A 12,458-nucleotide genomic window follows, 5' to 3' on the forward strand; every position below is an offset into this window, starting at 1 on the left:
ATTGCAGGTGTGAATATATTATACATGTACACGATTGTGTAAGTAAAAACATTTTTGTTTGTGGTGTTAACTTCTGCATCCCGCTCGAGAAGGCATTCATACATCAACAGAGGAGCAATGGGATGGATCCTGTTGGAGGTTGTTCCAAAAGCAAGCATAAAAATTAAGACTTACATTTTCCTTTAGAGCTTGAAAATTTTGAAATAATGATAACGGCGATGATAAAATTACATAGCAAGACTGTACACCAACAACAACTTGAACGACAATGATAATAATAATAATGATAATTATAGTCATAATAATGCTAATAATTCTGTCATAATGATAATGAGGTGGAGGAGGAGGATGATACTAAATATTGAAAATGTATAAAATGATAATAATAATGATAATGATGATAATAATAGTAATAATGTTAATGATGATAATAATAATAATAATATTAATGATAATAATAATCATCATAATAATAATATTAACAATCATCATAATAAATAGTGTAATGATAATGTTGGGTTTTCCTTGATTTTGGCCGGGTTATTTCAATTGTCATACACTGACACGCCATCTCCAGGGCTTACTGCTAAATCATTTAAACTACTATTTTTTCTGAAAAATAACAAAATCATATTAGCAGAGCGAGGTTTCGATCCTCGGACCTCTGGGTTATGGGCCCAGCACGCTTCCGCTGCGCCACTCTGCTTCGTTCGATACATTGAAGCATACAAGTATACTTGTCTTTGAATTGCTGATGCAATACCCGTGCAGGACGCGTGATATGATATTGATCCATATGTCGACCATTGTCAAAACAAACTACACGTAACTTCTTACCGTTTACTGATACTGACAGAGCCAGTCAAGAAATTTTGCTATACCTATGACATTATAATGAATTAAATACAATCCACGCTCTACATAGACCTTATCAATGATTTTTAAACAATATTTTGAGGTAGTTTTTGCGTGTATAAATTGACCAGCAGACCGCTCTATAATGCGTTAACACTAGATGGCGCTATAACATTGAATAACAATTATCGCCACAGAGCCATTCTACCTGCGAATTCGGTAGATTTTTTTGTAAACGAACATCCTTTGTTGTTGTGGTGTTTGTTCTGAAACATTCAAATAGGGCAATAATTTTGGTATAAAAAGGAGGTGGATACTGCTCACTTTCTCAAATAATGTACCATAAAATCAATGATAAAAAAAATCACATCTTTACATGTAACTATAAGTGAGGGTATAGAGCTGGGGCCCGTTAGAACTGTTGTAACTTAGCCATTATGGCAACTACCATGGTAACATTGATTCTGATTGGCTGATGAGCCCTGTTACCATGGGAGTTGCCATTACCCTTGTAAAAAATACCATACAGTACCATGGTATTACTATGGTATTACCATAGTATTACCATAGCATCCATGGTAAATTCATTAGTTATAGTAATACCACAGAAGTACCATACAGAATAGGAAAGTACTATTTGAAAATACAGAAGTACCATTATGTACCATAGTAATACCATGGTACTGTATGATACTTTTTTTTACAAGGGTATGGCAAAGTTACAACGGTTGTAAGTCCTTTATGAAACGGGCCCTTGGTCTTCCACTGAAGTCTCTTTATTGCAAATTTCAAAGAATAGGTTTTCATTTCAATTTAAACACATCAACAGGACTGGTAATTATACAAAATGCTCTCAAATTCAACTTGGTCGCATTGCTAACTCCCTTGCTGTATATTATACATAATCCTGGATATTTTACTTACTTTTGCCTCCCCTGCACTGGGACACATCCTTTATATACACGGGTATGTGAAATTAATTCTTAAAAACTCATGACGAAAAGGTTCTATTTTTGGAAATGGTTACAATCAAGTGAAACTGTTATCGTTAATTGTAATTATTTGGTATAATTATCATTTTTAGAAGTATTATTTTTACTATTATCATTATTTCATTTTAATTTATTTTTCTTTTTGCTAGATCATCCTGTACACAGATTGAGCAAGTGGCGTATCAATGGATTCTGAATTTTTGTTTTATATCAAAAATGCTGATATAGCACTTGATAGCATTTGTATGTTCCTTGTATGATTTTAATAGATAACTGGTAAAGCAGAGTGGCGCAGCGGAAGCGTGCTGGTCCCATAACCCAGAGGTCCGAGGATCGAAACCTCGCTCTGCTAATGTTAATTTTGTTATTTCTTAGAAATACCTGTGAATTTTCTTTCATTCATTTAATGTAGTTAATTTATACTGCCATTATATTTATTTTAAAAATATCAGTCTCAATGTTTGTTGAAAATTAATGGCGACCAGTCATATTTGACTATTACCGCCAACTCGTTAGGCCAATTATTATTTTCTTTTTTTTTCGACGTGTCTTAATTTAAAAAATCGTTCCTCTCCTTCTTTTTTTCTTTTTTTTAATAGCATTTGTATTTGTATTGTTTGAGACTGATAATATATATAGGCCTATTGATATATATACTGCTAATATATTCTAGTTAGTTTTACAATAAAGTCAAGTAAAATGAAAATTGTATTCATTCATGAACATGAATACATAAAATAATGAGGCCTATATGCTATTCCTCTTATATACTTTAGAAAATTCCAGTTTCAATATATCTTTTGCTTCACATGAACTGTAACCGTGAAAATAATTCACCTGTTCAATGATATTATTTCCTTTGATACACTTGTATTTCATATAATATTATGATATGAATCCAATCGGTTTATTGTAAGGAGCAGAGTGGCCCAGCGGAAGAGTGCTGGGCCCATAACCCAGAGGTGCGAGGATCGAAACCTCGCTCTGCTAAACTTCTGCATTTTTTATAAGCACACAGATATCAGACATTGCGCCCCCTTCCGATCTTGAGGATTTTATTTATAGGTTGTGTCAGCTTTATATATACACACACACAGGTCTCCTTCTATTTTACCACAATTATGAAAACTACACAATAACATTAACAGGGGCCACGGAAGCGGGAGGGGGCTTTAGCCCCCCACTTTTTTTCAAAACCGTGTACAAAAATGAAAAAATGACCATATGATTGTGATTTTTTTGCATGATCAGACCCCCCTCCACTTTTGGCTCAGCCCCCCACTTTGAAAACCGTTCCACGGCCCCTGATTAATATATTAATAATTATAACAATTTTGGAAATTATATTACATTTGCATTTTGTAATCATTTTGCCGTTGAAGTCATAAATAAAATTTAAAATACAAGTACATTGTAATTCATTAAAGAATATGATTAACCTATAATTTTCATTTATATATTTTTTTAGGAAATCCACTTTCAATCTGTAATTTTTTTGTCTGATTTTTTTTTCTTTTTTTACCTATCAGACTGAAAGTGTTTCGCCCGTTCATATATTGGACCATTATTTCAGTACGATTCAATGCAATTACATCATCATGTCATGTAATTGGTGAATACATTGATGATAATGCAATCGAACAAAAGTGTTTTAACTTGTAAGTATAGCAGAGTGGCGCAGCGGAAGCGTGCTGGGCCCATAACCCAGAGGTCCGAGGATCGAAACCTCGCTCTGCTAATATTTTATTTATTATTAAATCTAATTTAGGTCCAACTGATTTTCAGAACATGTTGAAATATTCAAGTATGAGAGGTAATCTTAAATTATTTATATTTTGCCACATTACGCGATATTGAAAATGAACATAACGCACGTATAATTCATTGTCTTTTGTTTTTTATGAACACATTGCAATTTACAGTTGTGTTATTCTACGAATTCTCGCTCATCGTGACAATATACAACAAGATTGCATCATTCATTTACTCAGCATACAATCATTATGATCCAAATGCCATCAATTTCATCGGAAGAAGCAGAGTGGCGCAGCGGAAGCGTGCTGGGCCCATAACCCAGAGGTCCGAGGATCGAAACCTCGCTCTGCTAATTTTTGCATTTGAAAATAAGAGTGGTTGCCAAGATTTGTCAAAAATTGAAGAAAGGGTGGGGGGAGAATGGGGAAAGAAAAGGGAAGAGAGGGGACCAATGCGAACTTTTAATGGTTTACTTTTTATGTGCTTGATCATACAAGAATTAATCTGAACGATGTTCAGTAATGCTTCTGTTTTGACTGACTGTGGTATGTCATAATTGCCGTTTAAATTTGGCGTCGGAAGGTCAATGGCCAATGCCAACAAAAGTTTTTATTATTTTTTATCAAAGGAGCCCAGTTGTATAAATTGGTGGGGTTTTCCAACATTCCAGTAATTAACACGATTTGGGCACAAATTTCATTCTTAGTTCAACATTTATATCATGAGCAGGGACTTAGGATATGGGGGTGGGGGTGCATGGCTATGCCATATTCCCCCATTTCCCTTTTCTCCCCCCCCCCCTCGTAATTACCATTTTCTCCCTTTTTTCACCTGGGTGGTCCCCCTCATGCGATGCTCCCTGATACAGGATCTTTTATCGTGTAATAAAGTCCAGATATTGCATCATCCATGATCTAGCCATAAGACTCAATGTAATCCGTAAGCTCGAGAGAAGCAGAGTGGCGCAGCGGAAGCGTGCTGGGCCCATAACCCAGAGGTCCGAGGATCGAAACCTCGCTCTGCTAATATGATTTTGTTGTTTTTCAGTCATCCGCGGAGTTAATGTGGCAATGAATGGCAAAATAACCGCGAATAAAGGAAAATTTTGTACCATGTACACATTTACTATTACCATGTATGCACCGCTTTGTTCCAATTTACAGATAGATATTTCATGTTGTAAGTTATTGATGTTTTTGAGAACGGTATATAATTTCTTCGTCTTTTTCTTACTATCATTATTCTTTTTCTTCTTCTTCTTTTCTTCTTCTGTTATCTTCTCTGCTTTCTTTTTCTTCTCCCTCTCACTTTTCCCTTCTTCTTCCTTTTTTTCTTCTCCTCCCCTCCTCTTCACGTTTCAATGATTGCCTTGTAATATTTAATTGATGCTTAATTCTGTTTCATATATGTTATTCGTTAAACACTGATTTTAAAATGTTTACTTTGTCAATTGTAATGTTCGACACGGCCCCAATGGAAATCAGTCTGTGAACTGTTTGGGCTTTTTAACCGTGTATAAATAAAATAAATCTTATATTAAATCTTATCTATCTTATCATCATCGTCATACTTATGATATTGGTATGATATTATTATCATAGTTTTAATTAATATTACTACTATTAGCATTATTGCTATTATTGTTATTATTACTATTATCATTATTATTATCATCATCGTCATCTTTATTATAAGTAGTAAAAGTATTAATATTAGTATATCACTACTATTATTAATGTTGTTGTTATTCCTGCAATTGTTAATTATTTTTCTCATTGATGCTATTTTATCAAAACCGTTATCATCATTGTCATTTAAAAAACTCTAAAATCTGTGAGCCTCATTTTAATGTTTCGCTTGTTTTCGATCTCTGATCATTTAATGTGTGAAAACGGTTATATCATTTTATTTTTTTTTGGAATTTACGGGTATATACTTACTATTTCCATACATGTACTAAAGAACAAAGCATCGCTCAATTTCAATCTATTGTATATTGTTGCACCTGTCCATTCACGTATACCATTGAGCTATGGGTTTAATAGCTCCATGCTTATACTCATCATAGCTTACAATAATAAAAAACGCTACGTTCTATGCCTATGCTAAGTAGCAGAGTGGCGCAGCGGAAGCGTGCTGGGCCCATAACCCAGAGGTCCGAGGATCGAAACCTCGCTCTGCTAAACTCTTTTTGCATTCTAAAAATCATTACAAGCATATACCTCACACAGCTGCTATTTGTCTCGAAATCAGATAAGAGGAAAAATTACGAAATCATGACACTTTGTGGGTTTGGCACTGTTTCGATGAAAATGTCGTATAAAAGCACACTTTTTTCTCATTTTTTTTTTCATTTTTCCCGCATTTTTCTCACGAATGCACCCACTATATCATTGTGTCATTATTGGTATTGATCGTGTTATAGAACCGCACATTTGATTTTTATAAACTTTTTTTATAGTTTATTTTCTTTTTTTTTAGTAGACGGTATTTGTAGAATTTAACTTATTATTTTTAATACATTAACACATTATCTTCATCACTTTACAGTGTACAGAATAAACGAAAAGCTGTTTTCCTCCTTGTTATTCATATTTCTTTAAATGTTGAAACTTTTATTGACTTTCAAATAAATAAAAATCATAAATCAATATATGTCCATTAATTTTTTTTTATTATTATTAATATTGCAAAGATGAAGTAATTAACAGACACGGTCGGTTAATCACTGATCTGAATATTTTAAAAGATCTCCATGTAGAATTTGCGATGTACAATTATAGCGCCAACTCTTGACAAATGGAAGTACAATATCTTTCTGGAGGCAGGAGTCTAATTACAACACTGAAAAAAAATGACCCAACTTATCAGACGAAGGGTTAAATTGTTAAATGAAACCTATCAAAATACGGATCAATTAATGACCAAATAATATATAGATTATATTATAACATGACTACAGATTTTTAAAACATAATACAAAGTAAATGACCCGAGTTTATTATTTTTGTTAAAGTAAACTGAATCGGAGGGGCTTGCCAAAACAAAACCAAAGCTTCTCTTAGAGGCAAGCTTTTATGAGAGGAAAAGTTTTCTGAGAGGCTATTTTTTTCTCCATCGTAAATTGCATTATTCTCAATTCTTATTTTTCTTCATCGTCTTCTTTTTCCTCCTCCTCCTACTCCACATCATCATCGTCATCACCATCAACATCGTCACACCATCACTATTATCTATATCTTCATTATCATCATCATCATCATTAATCATCATCACCGCCATCATCTAAATCGAAATTATAATAGTCATCATCATCATCGTCAACATCGTCACCATCATTATCATCCTCATCTTCAAATTCATCACAATCATCATCATCATCCTCATCATCATGGTCGACAAAATCGTCACTATCGTGATCATAATCACCATCATCATCGTCGTCATCGCCATCATTAAATACCATCAAAAACAACATCAACAGTCGCTACAACTAATCTACGAGACCTACTCCCTCCTCTCCTCATTGTCCATTATTGATACATGTTACTAAGAATAGAACGTTGAAGGTTAAAACACAATGAAACACCACCCAAAAGCTCTATAAATACCACTCTTTCGTGAATAATATAACAAAACATGATTATTCTCTCCGGGAGAGCCTATTGTCACGAAGCATTCTACCCCCTACCGACATCTCGAAACAAAATCAGCGTCATCGCAAATTTGACGTACATTACAAAAGAAGAATGATGTATCGATTACCGACAATTTTTCCATAAGACTTGCGGGAGTATGCAGCGGGTGTATTTCCAAGGGAATGAATGTTTAACGATGGATAAAAAATCAGGTTTATTTAGTATACATGTCTTTATTCAGAATATATACAAATTCTGAACAATGACAGAAAGGTTTGTAGTTTCAGCATTGAATTACAATTTTGTTTGACCGAATGAATGATTAGATTCAAGATTTGTTTTTTTTTCTTAAATCTGTCTTTATTATTTTTGAAGACTAAAAACATTGAGATAAAATATAAATGGCGCAAATATTCATTGCTGAATGATACGGAGCCGCATAAGCTAAAACAGCTAGTAAAATCACATGTAAGCCTTATCATTAATACTACAAGAAAAATATATATGTAAAAATAGCACCAATGCCCACCCCACCCCAACACCCCCCCAAGGCACAATCGCAAGATAATGAATATAAATTCGTTGCCCATTAAAAAAAAACAATTGGATTGGATATAATAGTTCACTTCATTTTATTATGTATATAGTATTCTTCTTCTGGGTAAAATAGCCAAATATAACCATTAACAAAATGAAGTCTGCGGAAAAGCTGATTAAAGTGATTGTTTAACATTGGTTTGACTTTAAAAAAATCTAAGCTAGAAGGTCACACTTGTCACCTGTGTCTGGGATATGTTACAAAAATAAAGCCCAGAAAAAATTGCGTTCGAAAATAATTATTTAGTGCTTCAAAAATTGAAGTATAAAGTGACCGGAAACACCATCTTAATTTCATCCCATACACTTATGTATACTATTTAGGCGTCTAGAAGACGTCTATTACAAAATCAGGGTTTGCCTTGTAGTTTTAGCTTTTCATTCTCAATAATGGTTGTTTTGAGGGTTTATTAGTTCTAATACATGCACTTGTACACATGTTTCATCTTGGTTTGAAAATTTTTTAAATCGGCTGCTCTTAAACAATACCTTTAACCATCAAATACCAACACACACCGTTACGACTGTAAAAAAAGTGATTTAGGATGACTCAAAAAGATTTCAGATTTTGTGCGACGGTCATACCAGCGGATCAGTCTCCAAACCATAATCGGTCTATTTATATTGATATAACGTATGTCATTTCGATTCGGTTTCGATGGTGTGACTGGGTATCAGTGAGAATTTCGCCCTGAAATTAGCCTATGCAATTAACAAATGGACAACTGATATCCAAATGAACTGAATTCGAACTGAACTAAATTTTACCTTTATTGTGTTCATCTTCTCATTATTCTATTTGCTTTCATTTCATCCCTCTCTCTCTCTCTCTCCCTCTTCTTCTCCCCCTTAACAAGTTTTATCTATCTATCTATCTATCTGTCTGTCTATCTATCTATCTGTCTGTCTGTCTAACTGTCTCTCTGTCTGTCTGTCTGTCTCTCTGTCTGTCTGTCTGTCTGTATATCTATCTATCTATCTATCTATCTATCTATCTATCTATCTGTCTGTCTGTCTGTCTGTCTGTCTGTCTATCTATCTATCTATCTATCTATCTATTTATCTGTCTATCTATCTATCTATCTATCTATCTATTTATCTATCTATCTATCTGTCTGTCTGTCTGTCTGTCTGCCTGCCTGTCTGTCTATCTATCTATCTGTCTATCTGTCTGTCTATCTATCTATCTAGCTATCTATCTGTCTGTCTGTCTGTCTATCTATCTGTCCATCTGTCTATCTATCTATCTATCTATCCATCCATCCATCCATCCATCCATCCATCCATCCATCCATCCATCCATCCATCTATCTATCTATCTATCTATCTATCTATTATCTATCTACATGTGTCTCTATATAGTCATCTGTACATAATCTATCCTAGTCTATCTAGAAATGTACCCCCCCCCCTTCCCCTCTGCCTTTAACTACCCATCTGTCTAACCAAGGGTGTCGATCCATGATGATGGGGGGGGGGGGGGGGAAAAAGTGGAAAGCAAACAAATTAAAACAAATTGGAGCGCGCCACATCATGATGCAGAATTTTGTATGTTTAACATTATTTTTTAGGCCAAGTTAAAAGTTTTATGGGGCTTTCAGAAGTATCTGTACTACATGTAATAAATTTCTCCAGGCAGCTATCAAAATTATTTTTGGGGGAGCAAATCGATATGTCCTGCCACCCCCTGCCCTCTTTCCTAACGACGCCTCTGTGTCCATCCCCGTAGCCAGGGGTTTTAATTAGGGGGTTCCATTCCTTTTCTTCCTTGGCCATGTTGGCCTTGGCAAGAAATTTGACAAGCAAAAAAGTCGTCATTTAATTTGGTAAGGGTCTCTGTCTCCGAAAATTTTGACAAGCGAAAAAATGTTTCATGTCGAACCCGGGAACCTCTTTTCCTCCTTTAAAAAAAAAATATTCATTTTTTTTGGAAACGGTCTTGGGTCTAACCATGTTTGCACCTCTTGTCTGACAAATAAGCTCATGCACGCATGAAAATGTGATAATGAATTCTGTGCGTGCATTTTCAGCAGTCATTATAATTATGTGAATATCTATCCCCCTGTATCTATCCTTTTCTATAATTGTTGCCGAGCTGAGCATGCTTGCCGTTAATATCGAAACGTGTCGAAAATCGGGTATCACGTTTGAACAGCGGCGTTTAAAACTGACAGGTGATCGTGAGATGTAAAGTTTTGACGTCATTAAAATGATCGGTGGTGCTATATTAGGCAGACATGGCAGAGGGAGCCGGAGAGAGATGGGGAGGAACTTGAGGGGGAGAAAGGGGGCAGAGAGAGGGGGAGAGTGAGGAATGGAAGGGGAGAATGAGAGGATTGGGAGGGGTAAGCGTGAGAGGAGGAGATAGAGATGGCCGGGGGCCGGGGTGAGAGGGGAAGGGTGAATGAAGGGAAGAGAGAGGGAGTGGAAGAGGTGTGTGTGGGTTTGTGTATATTTGTGTACGTGGCCGTGAGGTGCCGTGGCCGAGTGGTCTAAGGCGCCTGGCTATACATGGAAAGTTATGAGTTCGATCCCTGGCACCTATGCCCGTGAGCAAGGCATTTAATCCACAATGCTCTTTTATCATGCTTTCAAATAGATTGAAATGCTATATGCATTATTGGTAATTAGGTGTGCACTTGTTAAAAAAAGTGTCTGTGGGATGGGGTCGGTCTGTTGTGTTGGGTGGGGTTTGCTCACAATATTGCACCTTACTCATTTTAATTATAGCGAGGCACATTCTTGCATTGAATTGTGCAAACAAGAACAACAGTGACGTAATTATGACGAAATTTATCAGGCGGAAGATGGATTCAGACAGGTAACATCGACCATTCTCATTCACTGTGTATGTTTTTTGTTTGTGTGATAATCTGTTAAATTTGTACTTTTTGTTGGATGATTTGTAAAAATTGTTAATTTTACTTTGATTGCAATCATTAATGTTGAAACTTTACACATAAGGAGGAGGGGGTGAAACGAGTTACGAATGCTTCCAGAAGATCGGCATAAAAGTCTGAATAAAGTCAAGATATAAATACGTTATCTGTGAAAGAACTAAAGAAACGAAAAACTCAAGAGGATAGAACTCCGCCGATAGAATTACCGCATCTTACGCGTTTATCCCAACTACTGTTTGTTTGTTTTTTACTTAACAAAAGTTTCTTAACTTGACTTTGTATCAAAACAAATGCTTTCCAAAAGATACGATTGTCCATGAATCCCTATCAGGTTTGTAGCCCGCGAAGAACATTCACCCCTTTTGATCTCTTTCCGCATCCATGCGGATTAATGCCAGATTAGTACGTCACCCATGTGACTAATGCTTCTTAATCCATCCGTAATTAATCAGATCAATTGAGTCTTACAAATTGCTTCTCATTCTTTTCCACATTGACGAGCCCCTCAAACAGAACCGCTCTAATTCTCTTTGGGATTGAATAGACCTGACGACCACATGCTTCACATCCAACCGAGATTAATCTACTATTATCTATTCGAAGAGGTCAATTAAACTCCTTTCTGCTATTGACGGAAGGTAGAACAAAAGATATTAGAGGATGAATAAAATGACGCAAAAGGTTCATTAATGACAAGCGAGATTAAATTATGTTTGGTCAGTCCAAAGTCGGTAAATGGGGAGAGGCTCCGGAGGTAACGCGTGCTTGTGAAACATTCTGATTAATTTTGGAGGAGTGATTTTAACGACGAAGGAGCCATAGGCCTTGTTCGGAGCAAATAAATTGATTCATGTCTATAAGACATACGAAACCATCTGAGAATTGTATGCAGGGAAACAGTAATAAGATGGAGAATCAATAATATTAAAAAAACATATGAGATGTATTCCTCATGCAAAGATAACATTGCTTTGAAAACGGTTATCCACAGAATGGTCAAAATGATCTAAATGCATTCATAACACATAAATAATATGAAATTGATGATGAAGTGATTAATATAGGGGGATCTTCACTAAAAAAGGTGGCCGATTTTCAATTCTATATGATTTTACAGGTCTTATTTTTTGTTTTGTGTTTTGAAAGTGAGTCTGTGTTGTCCAATGAGATTAAAAAAAGTCTTCAGTGTCGGCGAGATGGTTTAAAAAATGATTGGACAAAACAAAAATGATGTAATGTAGGCACTGTGCCATTTGACGTAATAATATCAGTTCTTTTAGCATCATCTCTTAACATGTTCCTGCTCGCAAAATTAAATTTTCGAATATATTAACGCAGTGGTTTGAAAAGCTAAATACCTCGACAAAATATTGCACCTATTGTTCAGTAGCCCCCTTCCTTTTAATTTAGTGGCATATCTCCCTCTACGTTCTGAATAGACTAGTCTCTCTTTGGGGGAAATTTTTGACCAATCGAGTTCCCGCATGCAGTGTGTATGCGTCTTCCCCATGCATTGGTTAATGCGGCACTCATTCATACATAACAGTACCACCAAAGAATATTGGATGCCATGCGACTGGAGGTTTTGCACGGTTTAGCTGAAGAGGTGATATCTCCTTGGCTGAATCAACCAACGTGTGTTCGTAGTGCAAGTGGGCGATCGAGATTGGTGTTCCGCTCAAGCCAGAAAATCGGGGTACAAGTTCATTCGCTCCAGTGGA

The 12,458-nt window shown here is 35.6% G+C and overlaps 4 non-coding genes across 4 annotated transcripts; 3 read left to right on the top strand and 1 right to left on the bottom strand.

Annotated features, from left to right (window-relative positions):
* Positions 1-634: 634 nt before the first annotated feature.
* On the bottom strand, positions 635-706 carry TRNAM-CAU. The gene has a single exon. It is a non-coding gene; the product is annotated as a tRNA-Met (tRNA).
* A 2,807-nt stretch (positions 707-3,513) lies between these two features.
* On the top strand, positions 3,514-3,585 carry TRNAM-CAU. The gene has a single exon. It is a non-coding gene; the product is annotated as a tRNA-Met (tRNA).
* Positions 3,586-3,882: 297 nt separating this feature from the next.
* On the top strand, positions 3,883-3,954 carry TRNAM-CAU. The gene has a single exon. It is a non-coding gene; the product is annotated as a tRNA-Met (tRNA).
* Positions 3,955-4,555: 601 nt separating this feature from the next.
* On the top strand, positions 4,556-4,627 carry TRNAM-CAU. The gene has a single exon. It is a non-coding gene; the product is annotated as a tRNA-Met (tRNA).
* Positions 4,628-12,458: the final 7,831 nt, after the last annotated feature.

Source organism: Lytechinus variegatus, chromosome 10 (assembly GCF_018143015.1).
Source record: "Lytechinus variegatus isolate NC3 chromosome 10, Lvar_3.0, whole genome shotgun sequence".
NCBI classification, from domain to species: Eukaryota; Metazoa; Echinodermata; class Echinoidea; order Temnopleuroida; family Toxopneustidae; genus Lytechinus; species Lytechinus variegatus.